General features: G+C 50.4%; 1 protein-coding gene across 1 annotated transcript in view; it reads right to left on the minus strand.

Moving 5' to 3' along the window:
* BMAL1 (basic helix-loop-helix ARNT like 1) overlaps positions 1 to 7,663 on the minus strand; it is a 70,894-nt gene extending 63,231 nt beyond the window's left edge. The window contains exon 1 of the mRNA XM_077761169.1: positions 7,590 to 7,663. The gene's annotated coding sequence lies outside the window, so the exon portion shown is untranslated. The remainder of the gene's footprint in view (positions 1 to 7,589) is intronic.
* Between the last annotated feature and the right edge of the window lie 629 nt (positions 7,664 to 8,292).

Raw genomic sequence — 8,292 nt, forward strand, 5'->3', positions numbered from 1 at the left:
CTGCCTGAAAGTATCTACATTTTCTTAATGGATGATTTTTGTGCAATTTTATTTTATTTCTTTCTTTTTAATTTTTTTAATGTTTATTTATTTTCGAAGGAAAGAGAGACAGAGCGTGAGCAGGGGAAGAGTGGAGAGAGAGGGAGATGCAGAATCCGAAGCAGGCTCCAGGCCCTGAGCTGTCAGTACAGATCCCAACGTGGGACTTGACCTCCCAAACTGTGAGATCATGACATGAGCCGAAGTCAGATGTCCAATCGACTGAGCCACCCAGGCGCCCCTGTGCAATTTTATTTTTAGAAGGATGGGAGGGGGCAGGGAAATAATACGCAATGAGAGTCGAGCAGTTGATAAGAAAATATTCCTAACATACTTGAGAAAACAATGGTAGTTGTCTGTGTCAAATCCTGCAGAAATTGTTTAAATTTGTTTAGCTATAGCAGGCATTAAACACTTGAGAGGGAGAACTTCCCAGGTGCAAATTTCCCCAGTTTACTGTCACTGAATCTGCAAGAACTTACTCTACTACTATGTATTACGTGTTTATCACAGGGCACGTAAGATAACAAGAGCAAGCACAGATACGCCCCTGGGCGCCGGGTGCTGCTCAGGCATGTGGCATCAGGGAGCACCAGTGTGGGTCACATAGCCTCGGGGCAAGATTCCAACAGGAGGCCGAACAAATCTTCCTCCAGAACCAAAACCAAAACCAACCAAGGATTTAGACTCAACGTCATAAAAGTGTGCTCCTTTTATGCAAAGCCAAAAACGTAACAGATATATTTGTGCTAATAACAATATCTGCACATGAATCGCAACTCACAAAGTGCTTTTCTAAAGCAGGAGCTCACTCCCCAGGGCCTTTAACGGCATCGTAGACTTTGTATCTTGTCCAAAGTCGTCTTATAGTTATTGCTAATGACACAACTTTTAAAAAGCAACAAGGATAACAGATACTAGGCATTTGCTCGGCGCCAGGGCAGGGCGCATTTTCATTTTACTGTCACACGAGCCTCAACAGAGGTGATTACCATTATCACCACCCCGTTTTGCAAGGGAGGAAAACGAGGCCTACAGAACTGAGGTGGGCAGTCCGAGTCACACCAGTAGCAGGCACAGAGCTGACATACTGAGGCGGGTCTGCTGGTGTCCGTGCTCTAAGCCAACCTCGGTTTGCTGCTGGCAAATGTACCCAAGGCGTGGCAAACGTCCTCTGGCTGCTCCTCTCCCACACCCACTTTCCCCACTTGGTCAGAAGCCATTTTTTTTAATTTTTATTTTTCCCACTTAAAACCGGTATGAATCACAGGGCCCCGAAGGGCTGGTGAGGTGCCCCGGGGGCACAGGCTTTCTTGCCACCAGCCTAGATGGGGGTCTAGATGGGGCGTTCATGTCACTGCTGTCTGAATGGGTTCTGGGAAGTGGGTGCTGACAGTCACAACAACCCTGTGAAATGGTCACTGAGGTACCAAAGAAGTGGGTGGAGGAAAGGGGAGGTGCCTGCAGCTTGGGAAAAGAGAAAATATTTATTTAGCCAACGGCTATGAAATATCTATTATTCGAGGCCCCATACCAGACCCGTGAAAGAGGGAGACACAGTTTCTAATGTGCACAGGGATACATCATGAAAACAAAAACATGGAACAAGAAACACACACACACTCACACTCAACAACACAGGCACACACGCACACAAACTGCATTGTGGGGCAGCTGCTCTTAAGGTGCTAACTTCAGTCCTCCCTTCCCTAATTCCATAGACCCCTCAGCCCTGACTACGTAAGGTGCTGCCCTGCCACAGACACCAGGCCATGGCTGGCCCCCAGGGGCGCCAGAAGGACAAGGAGGGCAGGCGCACAGGTCATGATGGCCCTCGAGGGTCAGAGCCATCCCCAGGCTGTGTGCAGGGCCACAGGAAGCTGCTGGCTCCATCCTAGGGGGAGAATGGGGGCCACTTCCTTACAGAAGGAGGAAGAGGTGGAGAACAAGACAAAGGCACCCTGTGGGGGGAGGGGGGCGGGGGCACAGACCCTTCCTCAGCACAGCGGCTCTGATATGGAAACAGGTGAAGGTACAGGCTAAAACATGTGGGAGCCCTCGGGGGCCCTGGGCCCCATCTCGCCAGATGCCCATGGTGCCGGGGGCAGAGAGGAAGAGCGGGTGGTCAGGCAGGCTGTGAGGTAAGTGGGGCAGCCAACACCTGCCAAGGCCCTGATACCATGTGCCTGCCCGCCAAGCCCTCTGCCTGCGCTTGCCACACAACCAGCAACCAAGAGCAGTATGTAACCAGAATGGTGATGGTGACGATCACACCCAGGTTTCTTCTCAGGGAGGTCAGGGGACGTTTCCTAGGAGGAGGCAAATCAGCGGGGGTGTGAAGGGAGAGTGGGCATGGACTATATAAACCAAAAGGAAATGCATCCATGCGGCAGGAATAGCTTCTAAAAAGTCCCTGAGGACACTTCCAGATGAGGACAGCAGCTCTAAGTGCCTGCTGGGGCACGCTGGTCAGCGGCATGCCTCTGTGGTAAGAACGACCACTTCCTCTAGGAAGCCCTCCTAGATGACTGTGAGCCTCCACACAAAAGCTGTGTGCTTAGTACAATTCCCCAGGTCTGTGGCAAAACTAGGAAGCGGAGAGGACATAACAAGTGTCGAGCTGACGGCCCCGTGTGAAAACGTGAGCAGGTACTGGCTACTGCCCAGGTGTACTGCGCCCACTCCGATGGGGAGTACAGACAGTGACCCGGGCTCTGTGGGGTCAGAGCCTCTTCCCGTTTGCCACTCCTCAGTGTTCACCGGTGCTCTACAAGCCTCCAAGAGCAGATAAAGGAGCGCGTGGGCATCTCCACAAGGGATCGCTAGCATGTCCTCACCCCTAGCCAGAAAAGTATTCTCAGCTAGGAGATGGGGGAGAGAAGCTGTCAGCAGTTAGCAGGCATCATTATTTTGGCTAATTTAGGAAATTTAGGAAATCAGGATGAAGCTGGGCAGAACTCATTCCTGAGCATTCCTTGAGGGACAATTTCTCATTTTGAATTGCTGTTACTATTCATTGATAACAGGAGTTTTTTAATAGTCAGGGGCAACGAATGTAAGGACGTTACATTCCTGGGGCCTCAGTATGCCGGGAGACGCAGCTGGCGGCCACACACCCAAACCCAGAGCACCGCATCCTGCACTCAAAGCTGAAGGGATGGGTGGGTGGCTCTGCCACACGCAATGGCCAGTGAACCTCCCATTGCAAGTACATTTGATCATGTTATAAATCTGTTGTCTGGCTGCACAACCAGACTTTTCTATCCTGACTTCAACAAACACTTCCTGAGCCAGGTGTACTATGCTGGTACTGAGAACCGAGAGATGGTGTGTGTGTGTGTGTGTGTGTGCACGCGCGTGCACGCACATGCATGTGTGGTCCCCACCCTTAAGGAGCTTGGTTTACTGAGCATAACAAGTAGTAAATCAACAGTATGCTGATAAGTGCTTTGGAAGAGAGAAATGCAGGGTGTTGTGGGAGCCAGGAGGAAGGTCATCCCCAGGTTGCAGCGAGGAGCAGTGTGGGAAGGAAGGTGTCCGGAAGAGTGGAAACCTGGGCTGAGCTACTGAAATGGGGAGCAGGGGGCAGGTCGTTCCCAGGAGGGCCCAGAGGCGATGGCTGGTGGGAGGCTGGGCGGAGGTTAGAAGCCCAGATTAGGGAATAAGTGAAATGAGGAATGTGCCCACAGGCCAGATCGTTAAAGCCTGCAGGCCTGCGAAGGGCCTTGGGTTTTCTCCACCCAGCAATGAGAAGCCCTTGGAGAGTTTTAAGCAGAAGAAAGCCATGATCAGATGTGTGAGTTATAAACATCATGCTGATAAGGAGTGTGGGGGTGGAGTGCGGGAGGACAAAAATGGACACAGGAAGACCAATTAAGAGGCTGCTGAAAGAAATCCAAATGATGAGTCCTAAGGGAAGGAGTAGGGAGGGAGGAGAAGGGAGTGGACAAATGAGAAGGTGCCCTCTTTGCTAGGACGGTCACCCACAGAAAGCGACAGTTGAGGGAAAGGACAAAGCCAGGGATGACTCGTCCAGGAGACGCAACTTGGGGCTGCAATCCCAGGCAAGGCAGGGGACACAGGGAGACAGATGCACCTGGCCTTAGGGTGGGGACGGCCCAAGGTGCCCGTGGGCAGCGGCCAGCAGCACAGCCTGGGGGGAGGTTCTGAGCTGGATATGCAGTTCTGGATGACTGCAGGGGGGAGGGGAGCAGTGCACGGGCTCCGCCGGGGAGAATCCTCACGGTGATGAGAAAGGGACCACGCAGAAGCCTACCAAGCTAAGGACAAAAGAGCAAGCACTGGCCAAGCAGACTGTGGAGGCAAGGGCTTTGGGGCTGGAGAACCCGGAGAGACAGGCCAGGCCAGGCAAGGGAGCACCTACCGAGGGGGGAAGGGACCATTCAGAGGCTGCAGACAAGGCGCCTGAAGAGGGAGTCCTCCCTGCTGCAAGCAGTTAGTCAGGTGTTAGCAGCCACAGCCCAGCAAAAGAGTTAAGAAGTGTTGGCAGTTCAGCTGACGTCTGCAGAAGTCTCAAAAAGAATCATGACCTTTCCTCCAACAGCCTCACTGTCTTGCTTCATTTCTCGGTGGGGCCTTCCCGATGACCCTAACTAAACTGCTGGCCGCCTCACCTGCCACCCTCTCCCTTTATTTTACTTCAGAGCATTATCATGCCTGCCTGACCTTACATTCGACGTCTCATTCATTTATTCTGTCTCCCCTGCTAGAAACATGTTCTCAGGAGTAGCCTCATGAGGACAGAGAACGTGTGCCATGTCACCTCTACAGCCACAGTGCCAGGAGTCAGTGCCTGCCACAAGAGCTTAAGCACCTTGTCACCAAGCCTCTTGGCTCATTAGCAACAATAAATATTCACTGAGCACGTATGACATGCCCACACCACACAAGATGCTGGGGAAGTGGCCAGCAAACACCCAGCTCTCAAAGCCTAAAGTTGAAGGTGAGCAGAGAGAAATACCAAATATTCAAACAAAAAGTAGATTATAATTACTGCAGAGCTAGGACTGGAATCTGAACTGTGATGCCGTCCAGGGATCTCTCCTCCCCAAGCCCACGACTGTTAACCTTCTATAACCAAAGGAACATTTTACCTGAGGGAAGCAGTTAGAGTGGATAAAGTTTGGTCTTAGTTTCTTGTGGAGATCCCACACTTCCTCCACCCTATCACCAGACTCCTAAGAAGTGGAAACACCCACAATAGCCTCTGAATATCTAACCCGTACAGCTCAGTCCATCCCTAGTCCTTCTACATAAGTAGGAGGAGTAACGCCAGACTTAGGTGAGAGAAAACAGGAAGCAGCATAAATCGGGAGTCAGATCTGGGTTCAAATCTCTTGTAACCTTGGGCAAGTTACTCAGCCTCTTTCTGGTTTGATTTCCTCACTACCGACGTGGGAAAACTAACTCCCCGTGTTGGAGGCTGCTGCCAAGAGGACCTAAAATGACATCTGTAGAGCACCCAGCACCACCCAGTACCTAGTGAGGGCTCCATAAACGGTCGCTCTAAACCAGTTACACCTGTTGCCTTTGTTCCCAGATCTCAAACTGCTACATTCACACAAACGAAGCCAAATACGACTTAGACTTCAAACTGAAGAACGTACACTCGAAATGCACAGAGCACAAATTGATAGCTGGCCGGATGACTAGAGGAGTTACCTCCAACTCCCACAGGTGGGCCGACCCGCAGTAAGAAGTCTCATTTCAGTCTCTTGGTCTACCGTCTCTTCCCTTCCACGGTGGCAACTGCAATCCTTTCCCCAACAGATCACATCTTGTCTTCTGGCGGAAGTCCAGACATGGGCTGGGTTCTGTGTGCAAGCTGCGGCAGGGCCGCGAGCACCACACCTCCGAGGGCGCAGAAGAACACAGTTGCCAGCCCGATGTGCACATAAACCCGCAAGCACTGCTTGGCTCCAGGGAAGGAAGTGAGCACCAGTCACAGCATGCTGGACCTGCCTCAGAGCTACAGAAGAGGTAACTGCGACATGCAAATGTCCAAATGTTATGTGCATCTCCCTTCTTTAATGGCCCAGACTCTCTATAAGTGATCTATTTTCCTAAAGTCTCTGATTCTTTATCCCTCATTTATGTCCAACCCTGTGCAGCCTGGAGCCTTCATCCCCACGCCCTGCCCTATTCTCCTCTTATGGCATCACGGTCCTCAAGGCCCCCTGTAACCAACTTGTCACCAAGTCAGCAGCCTTCCTTCAACTTCCTTCTCTGTAGTCTCTGCTGCCCCCTTCTCTTCCCTTCCTGGGACTCTCTCCTCCTTGGCCTCTGGTTCTCTTCCACCTTCTTCTTCCATCTGGAATTATGCACATTCCCCAAGGCTCAGCTCTCTGCTCATTATGGGGAGAACTTATTTAATCCAATGGCTTCTTCCCTTCCACATCTCCAGACCAAACCCTTTCAGCTTCGGCTTCGGCCCTGCATTTCCAACTGTCTACTCAACATTTCCTGTGGATGAACCACTGTCATCCTGAAAACAGAGTATCTAAAACCAGATGCACCAAACACCCTTCTCGGTCTCCAATCTCTGAATTTGTCAACAGTACCACTGTGAACCACCAAGTTTAAACTTTCTTTTTCTTTGGCTCCTGTCTTTGAAGTCTAAGAACACTATAAATCCTATGGTTCTCCTGTTGCAAGAGCTCTTTTTTGGTCCTTTGCTCCCATTTTAACCACTGTTAACCACATGTCACCATGCGCAGATAGCTGCTGTTCCTTTGGACAAGCCCCATGCCTCCTGTCCAGCTATCAGAAGAATGGACCTAGGATGTCACTTCTGCCATTTCACTTCTTTCCCCAGAATAACCTCAATGGCTTCCCATTGCCTCCAGGACAAAGCCCAAGTGCCTTAGCCTGACATTCGGGGTCTAGAGAAGGAGTTCGCAAACCAGAGCCCACAGGCCAAATCCTACCTACTACCTGTTTTTGTAAACAAAGCTTTACCGTGACCCAGCGGCGCCCATTCGTTCCTAGCTGTTCTCATGCTAGAACAGCAGAGCTGAGTAGCTGGGATGGAGACTGCATGGCCTATGAAGTCAAAAATATTTGCCATCTGACCTTTTATAGAAGTTTGCTGACCCTGGTCCAGAATAATCATCTCCTGCCAAAGGTCTTGCCCATGATTCCTCTGAGCTCTTGCTCCTGTGGGTCTGTTGCTTAGTCCACTTTCTTTAGATCTTACACCTGCCTTCTCTAACCCAAAAACCTTATTTCACTCTTCTCTGGATTTTTCCTTCAAAACACAGCCAAAGCCTGCCCTGCTATGAGCCTGGGTGTGTCCACCCCCTACACCCCCTGGATGCCCCTCCTCTGGCCCCCCTCTTGGCATCCACCTCATAAACCAACAGTGAAATTTCACTTCTCCTATGGCTCCCTTCTGCCTGTACCACAGGCTTCTCTGGAGTCTAGGCATGGTCACCTCCACAGAGCCGTGCCACTGATAACTTCCTTGCCCTTTATTCCAAATACAGATCCTCAATAGCATACTTTGGTAAGAAGGTATCAAACAAACTTACCAGTGAAGGCCTAGGATTCCACATTTGAAAAGTTAAGCTTGGGTCCAAATGCGTGCACTCTAGCCAGCACCACCTAAAGCCAACGAAATAAGGGTTCAGCTTAAGAGAGGCTGTTTATACGTTGTCTTTCAATTTACAGCCCCCAATAAGTTTTGATTACCATCCTCTTGGGATGCCCATTTCTGTTACGATGCCTAGAAAAATTCTGCTCATCTATCAAATCCACTGGGTGGTCTGTCCCTAGAAGCCTCCCCAGTGTCCCCAGGAAGCTGGGCACCTCCCCCTCTCCGTTCCCATGGATTTCTCCCATGGCGAGACATTTATGGTAACATGTGACACATGGGAGCATCATTTCTTATTTAGGAATGGGGGTCCCTAGAGTCTAGGCTTTTCAAGAGAAGAGACCTATTAAATTTACCCCTTCTCTTACCCCACTGCCTAGAATGCTGTGGGCATTTAGGTAGTCTTCAATAAACATTTGTAAAAACACGCGGACAAATAACCCACTTAATTCATTAACACATGCCTGGATATTGAAAATTCTGCTAGATCACAATTTTCCCTATGGAAAGGCATGCCTCAGTCCCATTGCTTTTAATAAGCAATGGTTTAACAGGAAGGATTAATGAGATTAATGTTCTAAATGCGCACCTTTGGAATGACACTCCCCCGTGGGCAGAGAGCCTTCAGAGGCTTCCAGAAT

Source organism: Crocuta crocuta, unplaced genomic scaffold (assembly GCF_008692635.1).
Source record: "Crocuta crocuta isolate KB4526 unplaced genomic scaffold, BGI_CrCroc_1.0 scaffold233, whole genome shotgun sequence".
In the NCBI taxonomy this organism is placed as follows: Eukaryota; Metazoa; Chordata; class Mammalia; order Carnivora; family Hyaenidae; genus Crocuta; species Crocuta crocuta.